The 13378-nt window shown below is 42.4% G+C and overlaps 1 long non-coding RNA gene across 1 annotated transcript in view; it reads left to right on the top strand.

The window, feature by feature from the left end:
• LOC138990753 (uncharacterized) overlaps positions 1-13378 on the top strand; it is a 137791-nt gene that overhangs the window by 67707 nt on the left and 56706 nt on the right. The gene's annotated exons all lie outside the window — the stretch shown is intronic.

The raw sequence follows: 13378 nt of genomic DNA, 5'->3' as shown, positions 1-13378 counted from the left end.
CCCCAGACTGAGCTCACAGTGGATTTTCTGGCCTGGAAAGGAATCTGAGTCAACTTTTGTTCAACTGGTGACAGGCCCTTTGTACTTGCTTTTGTTCATACACTAGGCTAAATCTTAAACATTCAGAAACTCTTAAGACAATGCTTGTGCCTTTTGTAGGTGTAAAAATTCACTGTGTTCAAGGAATGGGCAGGTTACGTGTCACAGGCTGAGTACTTCTAGATGTGCACTCTAGGATGGAATTTAGTGAGCAAAACACTAATTGGTAAGTGCCCTAGAGAACAACACCCATGGGAGGGAGGGAAGGAAAGGAAGCAGAACTGGAAAGAAGATGGTGAGTCACGATGCATGCTGAGAGCCTCATCCAAACTCAGCAGGGTTCTGAAGTGGGAATGACCCATCAGAGTCATCCTGTGTTGGGCCAAGATGGCCTGGCCTTTCTCCCCTTCTTGTCTCCATCAGTCTTTGGATGCCCTGGAAGAGGTGTGATCTAGGGACAGGCAGCTGCCTGCCACTGAGACAAACCCTGAAGGAGCTGACAGTTGCTTGTGACAGACAGGTCCTTCCATGAGAGGGGATCTGGACAGTTCATCTTAGTGTCCGTCAATTACGTAGGTGGGATTAAGACACAGTGGTATGCTGGGGAGGGTGGTGAACTTGTGGAGCAGGCTGCAGGCAATGGCCAAAGTCAAATTTAATTCATGAAAGTGCTGTGCTGGCCACGCAAAACACATTTTGGGGTAGATTTTGGACTTGTTCTCTTGTCTAGAGCCTCTCTGCTCCAGCACTTGCTGGCTCTGAGACCTAGGACAGGACAGTCTTTGTGTGTTTCAGCTGACTCATCTGAAAAAAAAATTTCGATAATAATTATATCTACTTTGAAAAGTTTGTTATAAGAATTACATGTAATCTGTAATAAAACACTAAGCAGGGCATATTGTTATCAATAACAATGTTATTTGCTTTTATGGTATTGGTAATACTAATTATTACCTTCAGATTACCTAAAAGTTCCTGGTGTTGATGACTCTGTGACCCTCAAGTCTTAATCTTAGCCATGTCTCCTAGCCTCAAAATCTATTCTCTTTGCCTACTGGATTTTCCCATCTGATTCCAACTCACCTGAAAGTCAATGTCCTCAAACAGAATTTATGACCTGTATCACCTCCCTAACCCCTGGCTTTCTGCATTCACCATCTCTCCAATCTCTTCTGTGTATTTCTTTCTTTCTTTCTTTTAAGTTTTTATTTGTTTGGCTGTGCTGGGCCTTGGTTTTGGCACTCAGGAATTTTATCTGTAGCATGTGGAATCTAGTTTGCCAACCAGGGATGAACCTGGACCCCCTGCATTGGGAGTGTGGAGTCTTAGCCATTGGACCACCAGGGAAGTCCCATTTTCTGTGTATTTCACAGTCACCCAATGTTGTCTTTCTTTCTCTCCTTTTCCCCCCAGATTCCACCCACGCCTCCGTCCCCATTCCATCTTCTGAAGTGTTTCTGGAAACCTCCTCTTTTCCGTGACTGATTTTGGCTCTCATCCTGCTATCCACTTCTGATAACTCAATTTCATTTTCCAGATGGAAAAGATGCGAAGGAGATTATTTTCCAGATGCGAAGGAGATTATTTCAATACAAAACCACAGTGACCGCCTCATTTGTTCCAGCAGAAGTGCGAAACTCCTCAGACTGCTTTTTGTGATCTGGACTTGACCTACACTCCAAACCTTGTCTTTAACAACCTTTCGCCAGTATGCAGCCAATTCCATAACCTGAGTCCTTGCTGCAAGGCTGGCATGTCTGCAGTTTCATGAATAAGGCTTTCTCAAGAAGGCTGCCTCCATCCTTGCCCACCCTCCTGGAGAATTTTAAATTATCTGTAAATTCTAAGTTTGCTTATCTCCTTGTCTCTGATGTGTCTCTCCTGATCAAATTCAGGCATTGTCTTTTTAAAAATAATTCTCTATCATTCCTCTATTTAAAATTTATTTTTTCAGTAAACACTCACTGAGTTCCCATCAAATGCTGAGCAATCTGTTCAATGCAGCTGTTACAATGAGTTTTTCGTTATATGTCTAGCTAGTAAAGTTATGAGGTCTGGGGTACTGGCTCTCTTAATCTTGCATGCCTTGTATCCAGCTTAGTTCCTTGCATGTAGTAGGTGCTCAATTTATGCTGTTTGTATAAATCAAAATAATATGATAGGATTTTCAAAATACACAATCGGGACAGATGGTCTGGCAAAGTATGTTTTTCTTATTAGTAGGTGTATTTATATAGATTCTTCTTAAAATTTTATTTTTTTCTGTTGGTCATGTTGAAAAAAACACAAAGACATAGAACAGGACATGTCTCCCCAGTTGGTTGCTGTTTAGTTGCTCAGTCCTCTCCGACTATTTGCGACCCCATGGATGCAGCACTCCAGGCTTCCTTGTCCTTCCCTGTCTCCTGGAGCTTGCTCAAACTCATGTCCATTGAGTTGGTGATGCCATCCAACCATCTTGTCCTCTGTCGCCCCCTTCTCCTGTCCTCAATCTTTCCCAGCATCAGGGTCTTTTCCAGTGAGTCACCTCTTTGCATCAGGTGGCCAAGGTATTGGAGCTTCAGTTTTAGCATCAGTCCTTCCAAATAATATTCAGGATTGATTTCCTTTAGAATTGACTGGTTTGATCTCCTTGCAGTCCAAGGGACTTTCAAGAGTCTTTTCCAACACCACAGTTCAGAAACATCAATTCTCCGGCACTCAGTCTTCTTTACGGTTCAACTCTCACATCCATACATGACTACTGGGAAAAGTAATGTCTCTGCTTTTTAATACTCTGTCTAGGTTTGTCATAGCTTTCCTTCCAAGGAGAATACATCTTTTAATCTCATGACTGCAGTCACCGTCCTCAGTGATTTTGGAGCCCCCCAAAATAAAGTCTCTCACTGTTTCCATTATTTCCCCATCTATTTGCCATGAAGTGATGGGACCGGATGCCATGATCTTAGTTTTTTGAATGTTGAGTTTTAAGCCAGTTTTTTCACTCCTCTTTCACCTTCATCAAGAGACTCTTTTAGTTTCTCTTCATTTTCTACCATAAGGGTGGTGTCATCTACAAATCTGAGGTTATTGATATTTCTCCCAGCAATCTTGATTCCAGCTTGTGTTTCATCCAGTCTGACATTTCACATGATGTACTCTGCAGATAAGTTAAATAAGCAGGGTGGCAATACACAGCCTTGATGTACTCCTTTCCCAATTTGGAACCAGTCAGTTGTTCCATGTCCGGTTCTAACTGTTGCTTCCTGACCTGCATACAGATTTCTCAGGAGGCAGGTAAGGTGGTCTGGTATTCCCATCTCTAAGAATTTTCCAATTTGTTGTGATGCATACAGTCAAAGGCTTTAGTGGAGTCAATATAGTAGAAGTAGATGTTTTTCTGGAAATCTATTGCTTTTTCAATGATCCAGTGGATGTTGGCAATTTGATCTCTGGTTCCTCTGCCTTTTCTAAATCCAGGTTGAACATCTGGGGATTCTCAGTTTATGTACTGTTGAAGCCTTGCTTGGAGAATTTTGAGCATTACTTTGCTAGCATCGGAAATGAGTGCAATTGTGTGGTAGTTTGAACATTCTTTGGTATTGCCTTTCTTTGGGATTGGTATGAAAACTGACCTTTTCCAGTCCTGTGGCCACTGCCGAGTTTTCCAAATTTGTTGGCATATTGAGTGCATCACTTTCATAGCATCATCTTTTAGGATTTGAAATAGCTCAACTGGAATTCCATCACTTCCACTAGCTTTGTTTGTAGTGATGCTTTCCAAGGCCCACTTGACTTCACATTCCAGGATGTCTGGCTCTAGGTGAGTGATCATTCTAGGTGGTTATCTGGGTCATGAGAATCTTTTTTGAACCCTTCTTTTATGTATTCTTGCCACCTCTTTTTAAAATCTTCTGCTTCTGTTAGATCCATACCATTTCTGTCCTTTATTGTGCCCATCTTTGCATGAAATGTTCCCTTGGTATCTCTAATTTTCTTGAAGAGATCTCTTGTCTTTCCCATTCTGTTGTTTTCTTCTGTTTCTTTGCACTGATCACTTAGGAAGGCTTTCTTATCTCTCCTTGCTATTCTTTGGAAATCTGCATTCAGATGGATATATCTTTCTTTTTCTCGTTTGCTTTTCACATCTCTTCTTCTTTCAGCTATTTGTATTGTAAGGCCTCCTCAGACAACCATTTTGCCTTTTTGCATTTCTTTTTCTTGGGGACCTTAACTGGTATACTCTGATTATAGAGTCACTTTCTTTGAGCTGAATTTGAGTTCTCCTGAGACCTTGGTTTTCTATTGTTTTTGTTATTTAGTCATTCAGTTGTGTTCCACTCTTCATGAGCCAGTGGAATGTAGTCCACCAGGCTCCTCTGTCCATGGGATTCTCTAGGCAAGAATACTGGAGTGGGTTGCCATTTCCTTCTCCAGGCAATCTTCCCGAAAGGGATCAAACCCAAGTCTCCTTTGTCTTTTGCGTGGTAGGCAGATTCTTAACCACTGAGCCACTGGAGAAGTTCATGAGAACTAGGCTCCTTCCCTCACAAGTGTCCTATTCCTTTAAGGGCTGATGGTTTGTCCTGGTGCAGAAGCAGTGGAGATGCTGTTTTTTCCCATGGTTTTCTAAGAATCTGCTTTTATATTACATCATTTTATTGCAGCTGATTCCATAACAGAAAAGCATTTCCTTCTCTCCTACTTCACCTTTATTCTTCAGTCCTTGAACTTGTCTCTGAATGTGCAGGCTATTTTGAGATCTTCTTTCATCCTAGGTTTGCTGTGGCACCCCAAACTGGCCAGCAATTTGAGGCAGAATGGCTGGAAAGGAGCCGTGATGAGCTCTATTTATATTCAGACCCTCTCTGGCTCCCACCTCAGGACACAGAGCCCGAGCAAAGTGGATCCTACCTGTGATTACTTTCAAGACACTGCTTCATTCTTCCTAGTGGTCAGAGTCCCAGACTGAGGCACCCAGGTGGCTTATTTCAACTGTGAGCTTTTGTGTTTCTGGGACAGAGATGTGGAGGAAGCCATTATGTGGGGTAGATGGTGGTATTCAAGGGCCCAGAAATATCTGGTCTTATTTTTTCCCCCAACAGAACTACCTGTATGGAGAGACACAGAACTTGGAAGTTGCTATACATGTGGCATAACTAATTAGTGATTTATGGAACTTTGAGAGCTCTGAGAATTCTGTAACAAGATGACGTTTGTATTAAAAATGATCTCGGGCTGGGGAAATGTACTAGACGTGCAGTTTATATAAGGAAAGAACATCCTTTTCTCCCTGATACAAGCCTCTTTCAAGCTGATTTTAGAAAGTAGTTGGGCTTTCTTTGATGGACAGAGAACAGTTCACATCTTATCCATAATGCTGTCATCAAGAACCAAAGTTTCTAATTGATTGTTATCAAATAATAATGTGTACTTGTGAGGGAGTTTACTCCTCACAAACCAATGCATTTTGAAAAGCTTTTTATTTTGTATCGGGGTATAGCTGATTGCCAGTGTTGTGACAGTTTCAGGTGGACAGCAGAGGGACTCAGCCATACATATACATGTATCCATTCGCCTCCAAACTCCCCTCCCATTCAGGCTGCCACATAACATTGAGCAGAGTTCCCGGTGCTATCCCTGTGGGCCATTGTTGGTTATCCATTTAAAATATAGCAGTGTGTACCCTTCCATCACAACCTCCCTAACTATCCCTTCCCTCCAGTCTTCACCCTCCAGCAACCATAAATTCATTCAGTCTCTGAGTCTGTTTCTCCTTCTCTGTATGACTTATTTCACTCAATACAACCAAGCAAAGGCATTTATGACTCAGTTGTTCTGGCTAAAAATGGGTAGCTGCATCATGTGGTGATCTGGTCGTCTTTTTCATAGACATTGATCACTATCAAATTCATTTCAGATCAAGATCTATTGATTCTGTCTCTGAATATAAAAATGTCTGCCATTTGGAAATTTTATAAGTCATGATTACTAAATCTTTATCAATTTAAATAATTTTAAAAAGTCTCTTCAGGACTCATCTGTTCCTTCGGGGAAACCCTTGCATTGTTTTCTTTAAGGGGAGTCAAATTCAGATAAATTTCTTATATTGCCTTTTATGCTTTAGGGTCAAAGGGGATGCCTTTTACTTTTTTTTGTTTTTAAATATAAGTTTTTAGTAGATAATACATGTATCTGGTATGAAATACATAAAATACAAAATCCTATACAGTGAAAATTAAGCCTTCAAGAAAATTAAACCACTCAGTTTTTTCTATGCCTACCTAGAACTATTTGATTTTCAGCATGGATTTCTAGAAATACTCAATGCATATCAAAAATATACAGTATATGTCATATGTTTTTTAATATGAAGAATAAAGCATGCTTTTTCCTTTCACTTAGTATCTCTGGGAAATGATAGTAAACATTGCTACTCATTAATTATTTCCAGTTCTCCTTTTGGCTAATTAGTAGGAATGCACTTCTCTGACCCTTTGTAGTTAGTCATGATCATATATATGACTTGCTTTAACCAATGAAGTGTAATCAGAAGTGACATGTGTCACTTCTGGGTAGAAAGACTTTAGAGTAGGTCATAATTCTTTTTATCTCTCTTCTTCCTGCCACTATGATTATGATGTTCTAGCTGGCAAACCCAGGTCCTTGAATTATATGGAGCAGGACATTCCCCTGCTTAAGGAATGCATATTTTATGATTGTAAAATAAAGTTTTATTGTGATAACCTGCTGAAATATTGGGGTTGTTTGTTACTGCGATGACCCAGACCATCCTGGCTGACATAGAATACTTTATTAGTACGTACGGAATCATCAGTCTTTTCAACAGATGCACAGTAATCTGTTGTTTGCTGTGTGCTGTGCTAAGTCCCTTCAGTCGTGTCCGACTCTTTGCAACCCTGTAGACCATAGCCCACCAGGCTCCTCTGTCCATGAGATTCTCCAGGCAAGAATACTGGAGTGGGTTGCCATGCCCTTCTCCAGGGGATCTTCCTGAACCAGGGGTCAAACCTGTGTCTCCTATGTCTCCTGCATTGGCAGGTGGGTTCTTTGCCACTAGTGCCACCTGGGAAGCCCAATCTATTGTTTGGAGATAACAGTATGTAACTATTGCCTATGACAGACATCTAATGTGTTTCCAATATTTTGTCATTATAAACAATGTGTTAGTGAATACCGCAGCAAATTATGTTGTAGGGCTGGATCCTTTATTCATTCATTCATTCAGCTGCACGGGGTCTTAGTTGCGGCACACAGGATCTTTTAGTTGTGACATTTGGGATCTAGTTCCCTGACCAGGAATGGAACCCAGGGCCCCTGTATTGGGAGTGTGGAGTCTTAGCCACTGGACCACCAGGGAAGTCCCAGGGCTGGATACATTTTGATTATTATTCTTCCTTGAATAAGATGACAACTTCTTAAAACAGGTCTTTGCAGAAGTTGTCTGTGTGTGTTGGAAAGGGATTGTATAGTGGTGGGAGTCAGGTCATATTCAGGCTAGCAAGAATCTATCCTGTTTCACGGTGACATTTTTCATGAGATAGGTTATATGGGCTCATGTAGCCTTTACTCCCTTTAACTAGCAAGAATGAGCAGTTGTATCTAACCAGCCTTATAGACAGTTTGTGCCCTACAAATATGGCATGATTATTGATTTCTCACTTAGCTCTGCCTCCGCCACTTCTCCTTGGTGCCATTACTGATTCACAGAGCTTTGCAAAATCAGGAATTACTGGTCTTGCCCACCTGTATGTGTCACCTCTTTTACAGGGTCTGTGCTTTGCTATTTTGCTGAGGTTAGCGGTCACAGGCATGCTCTTTTGCAGTATCTTTCTAGCCTCCTGTTTGATGCTGAGTTTGGCATCTTCTCCTCATTTTGTGTCCTGGAGCACTTATGCCTTCTGGTGTCATCGAGGATGTAGTTTGATTTATATTTCCCATTGTCTTTGTTTTACAGTGATTTCCAGGAGAAGGGGCAGTGTCATTTTAAAACTAGAAGTATCCTCCAATTTTTTGAAATTTGAAAGTGTCCTCTAATTTTCTGGTTGTTGCTCATTCCTTTTAAGCCGTGCTGAATCTAAGAAAGTTCACTGACAGATTTTTTTTTTTATTGTAATGCAAGCGCCTGGCATTAAGCTTTTGATTGGCCAGGCATCCACTTTAAGTACACTTACTTCAAATAACCACAGTGCCAGCTACACAACCAGATAAAGAGCTAATAACCTGACCTGCCTGTGAAGTCGTCTTTCTGTAAAATCACTGGCTGACTAAGATCAATGACCATTTTGACCACCTGCAGTGCTTTAGTTTCTGCTCTTATTTTATTTTTTTAATTTAAAAAGATTACTTATTTTTGTCTGTACTGGGTTTTCATTGGTGCTCAAGCGAAGAGTGGGGGCTACTTTCCAGCTGTGGCTCACTGGCTTCTCATTGCAGTGGCTTCTCTTGTGGAGCACGGGTTCCAGGGCACACGGGACTCCGTAGTTGTGGCTCCCGGACTCTAGAGCACAGGTTCAGTGCTTGTGGCACACAAGCTTAGCTGTTCTGTAGCATGTGAGATCTTCCCAGATCAGGGATCGAACCCATATCTTCTGCATTGGTAGGTGGATTCTTTACCACTGAGCCACCAGGGAAGCCCAGTTTCCACTCTTATATTTTAAATTCACCAGCAAAGAGTGAGCTCAAGAAACCCTAGGCATTTTCCCCTTGACCCTGATAGATGCAGAACCCTGGTTCTCTGTCTCCAACTCCCACTATCCCCCACCACTGTGTGGTACCAGGCATGCCTTGTATCCTCCAAGACCTGTGAGTAATAAACTTGTTTTTCCCAAAGTTCTCTGATGTTGCTGAGGTTCATCTTGCAATCTTAATAAGAGCCACAAGGGCCCAGTCCAGCCACAGCAGTCAGAAAAGGAAACTGTTTGTGGGGGCTTGCCTTGATAGCATCCCTATTGGTGGCTGAGACTGACACAAAACATCCCTGCAACTTGGTTGGAGGGTTATTTAACAGTATGAATTTCGTAGCTGATGAGTTGTAGAAGATCAGCAATCTTGTATACACTAACCTACCATATTGAGTTTACTTGCTGCCCACAGCATAACGCTTTCTCTGCTAAACCCAAGAGTCAGAGTAACTTCTCCTCTTGCCCTCGATCTTTCCCAGCATCAGGGTCTTTCCAATAAGTCTGCTCTTCACATCAGGTGGCCAAAGTTTTGGAGCTTCAGCTTTACCATCAGTCCTTCCAGTGAATATTCAGGGTTGATTTCCTTTAGGATTGACTGGTTTGATCTCCTTGCTGTCCAAGGGACTCTCAAGGATTCTCTCCAGCACCACAGTTTGAAAGCATCAAATCTTCAGTGCTCAGCCTTCTTTATGGTCCAACTCTCACATACATACATGACTATTGGAAAAACTATAGCTTTGACTATATGGACAAAGAAAGAGGATAGGGAAAAAGCTAGTGCTTGGAAGGAAAGTTATGACCAACCCAGATAGCATGTTCAAAAGCAGAGACATTACTTTGCCAACAAAGGTTCGTCTAGTCAAGGCTATGGTTTTTCCTGTGGTCATGTATGGATGTGAGAGTTGGACTGTCAAGAAGGCTGAGCACCAAAGAATTGATGCTTTTGAACTGTGGTGTTGGAGAAGACTCTTGAGAGTCCCTTGGACTGCAAGGAGATCCAACCAGTCCATTCTAAAGGAGATCAGCCCTGGGATTTCTTTGGAAGGAATGATGCTAAAGCTGAAACTCCAGTACTTTGGCCACCTCATGTGAAGAGTTGACTCATTAGAAAAGACTCTGATGCTGGGAGGGATTGGGGGCAGGAGGAGAAGGGGATGACAGAGGATGAGATGGCTGGATGGCATCACTGACTCGATGGACGTGAGTCTGAGTGAACTCCGGGAGTTGGTGATGGACAGGGAGGCCTGGCGTGCTGCGATTCATGGGGTTGCAAAGAGTCAGACACGACTGAGTGACTGATCTGATCTGATCTGAAGCAGCTATATCGACTCCATGGTTTATTTTTTCTTTAATCTTTTTCAAGACCAACAGTAACATTTTAGAGAGAGCATGTAAATGATTTCTTTACAAATGGCAGTATTTCCTAAATCAGACTGTGATCCTCACTAGAAATAGTTAAGTAGAAAATGCTAGCAATCCTGCATTTGACCTTGAGGGTGGCAGATAGACTTTATAAAAAAAATTTTATTTTATTTTTAAACTTTACAATATTGTATTGGTTTTGCCAAATATCGAAATGAATCCGCCACAGGTATACATGTGTTCCCCATCCTGAACCCTCCTCCCTCCCCATACCATCCCTCTGGGTCCTTCCAGTGCACCAGCCCCAAGCATCCAGTATTGTGCATCGAACCTGGACTGGCGACTCGTTTCATATATGATATTATACATATTTCAATGCCATTCTCCCAAATCATCCCACCCTCTCCCTCTCTCACAGAGTCCAAAAGACTATTCTATACATCAGTGTCTCTTTTGCTGTCTCGTACACAGGGTTATTGTTACCATCTTTCTAAATTCCATATATATGTGTTAGTATACTGTATTGGTGTTTTTCTTTCTGGCTTACTTGACTCTGTATAACAGGCTCCAGTTTCATTCACCTCATTAGAACTGATTCAAATGTATTCTTTTTAATGGCTGAGTAATACTCCATTGTGTATATGTACCACAGCTTTCTTATCCATTCATCTGCTGATGGACATCTAGGTTGCTTCCATGTCCTGGCTATTATAAACAGTGCTGCGATGAACATTGGGGTACACGTGTCTCTTTCCCTTCTGGTTTCCTCAGTGTGTATGCCCAGCAGTGGGATTGCTGGATCATAAGGCAGTTCTATTTCCAGTTTTTTAAGGAATCTCCACACTGTTCTCCATAGTGGCTGTACTAGTTTGCATTCCCACCAACAGTGTAGGAGGGTTCCCTTTTCTCCACACCCTCTCCAGCATTTATTGCTTGTAGACTTTTGGATCACAGCCATTCTGACTGGCGTGAAATGGTACCTCATAGTGGTTTTGATTTGCATTTCTCTGATAATGAGTGATGTTGAGCATCTTTTCATGAGTTTGTTAGCCAGGCAGATAGACTTTTTTCATGGTGTGATCCAAGAAATAACAACAGAGTAAATGACTTCCGTGGGATATCTTTTGTTTGTTTTGACTGGCATTCTGTCTAGAGGATATCTTTCCCCAGCTCATGTCCGAGGAAAATTATGTTAGCATCGTGGCAACTGCACCATCAAGAAGATGTTCTTCAGTTACTGAAGTAAACTTCTGAGTCAGCACTGAACTCACATAAGACAAGTAGGCCTCCTTATGTTCCCACATAGACAGTATATTCTGTCCAACACCTAGAGAAGACTGGAATAACTTTAATTGAATAAATGCAGTCGCTCATTGTGTACTTGAGCAATTTCCCTCTTTGCTTTCTTGACTCTGAGAACTTAAGAGTAGAATAAAGGTCTATTTGTTGGGGGCAGTGACTAAGGAAAAATGACATTAGCTTTCTTCTTGCCCTCTTATTTCAGAGTCTGCCTCGCCTGTATCCAAACTCAAGTCCACAAGCACTGGGGTATTCATTTCACTGTCCCTGAGTATGTTATATTGGAGGATAGCAGTATGGTGTGTATTCTACCTGTGTCCCCTCAGCATCACTGTTTTTAAGCAGACAGCTGCTGCTTTATAACAACCTGTAACTTTCTGAGTGACCCTTTCTCTGGCTACGGGAGTGTGCTTGGCCCCTACACAGGGCGGGCCAGAAGTGCTGGAAAGTCTGTAGTATCAGGAGCAGGTGAGAGCTGCTTGCCCCTTGCCCCCCAACCTTGGTGGGTGTACACCCTGAGTTGAGATCTATGAAGTTTCCCAGATTTTCCAATGGGGATGAGCTGTACTGGCCCAAGGTGATAACCAGCTCATTAACATACCTATCTCAGCTTTCTCCCCTTCTCAGTCTCATTTCTCCACTCCCTTTTGATACTTCCTGGGATCACTTCCCAAACAAACTCCTTGTAATTAGTCCTATGTCGGGCTCTTCATTTAGAAGATTCCAATCTAAGACAGTTGATATAAGAGTGGTTTGTAGGGAGCAGGGGCTTCTCAGGTAGCGCAGTGGTAAAGAATCCACCTGCCAGTGTAGGAGACTCAGGAGACATGGGTTTGATCCCTGGGTCAGGAAAATTCCCTGGAGAAGGAAATAGCAACCCACTCCAGAATTCTTGCCTAGAGAATCCCATGGACAGAGGAGCCTGATGGGGTATAGTCCATGGGGTTGCAAAGAGTCAGACATGACTGAGCATGCGTGCACATATGTGTGTTAGGAAACAGAGTCTTAGGAGGAAATCCTGAAGTTGGATAATTCTCTGGCCGGTGGGAGCAGGCCCAAATGCTGGGATTCACGTGGTGGTGATAACCCCTGGGGTCCTGTAGCATCACATAGATAAAACTCTGACCAGGGCTAGACTGGGGTGGGGAGTCGGAAGATGGAGACGGATGGCCTATACAGTCGTCCTGATGCTTGGAAGATGTGGCATAATGGTGATTAGTTGTCTGGGGTTCATGGCCAGGGACACCCTGAGGAAAGAAAATGACCTATTCAAACTAGTCAATCATCACCTAAAGGTACAGTGTGAAAGCTCACCTTTATGGCAGCATTTCAACAGACCCTTATCTTCTGGAGTTAGAAGGTAGATTGTGCTAAAAATCAGACAAGATTTGATTGTAAATGTGATAGAGTTACAACTCTAAAAATCCCTGGGTCAGGAAGATTCCCTGGAGTAGGATATGGCAAGCCACTCCAGTATTCTTGCCTGGAAAATTCCATGGACAAAGGATCCTGGCAGGCTACAGTCCGTGGGGTTGCAGAGAGTCAGACATGACTGAGCACACACTTCTATATATGTCTATATTAAAATTAAGGTTCCTAATTTTAGGAGGTGGGAAGAGGTGGGATCCCAAGGTCTGGGATGAGGATATTAGGGTTTAAACTCTGGAATCCCCTTGACTGCCTTCGCTGGCTGGCAGAAGTGGAAAAGAGCAGCCTCTGGGTGCATTCATTTCTCAGGGCTGCTGTGACAAGTTGCCACAAAGAGGGGGCCTTAAACAGAAATGTATTCTCTCACACTTCTGGAGACCAGAGTCTGAACTCAATCGTTGGTTCCTTCTCACAGGCTTTAAGAAAGAAGCTGTTGCAAGGCTCTCTCCTAGCTTTGGATGGTTGCTGGCAATCCCTGGAATTCCTTGGCTTTTAGATCCATCACGTCCTTCTTTGTTTGTTTCTTTTTTTTTCTAATTGGAGGCTAATTACTTTACAATATTGTA

Source organism: Bos mutus, chromosome 14, assembly GCF_027580195.1.
Source record: "Bos mutus isolate GX-2022 chromosome 14, NWIPB_WYAK_1.1, whole genome shotgun sequence".
In the NCBI taxonomy this organism is placed as follows: domain Eukaryota; kingdom Metazoa; phylum Chordata; class Mammalia; order Artiodactyla; family Bovidae; genus Bos; species Bos mutus.
Note: the sequence above shows the minus strand (reverse complement) of the source record. Positions and strands in the feature narration are given on the sequence as shown.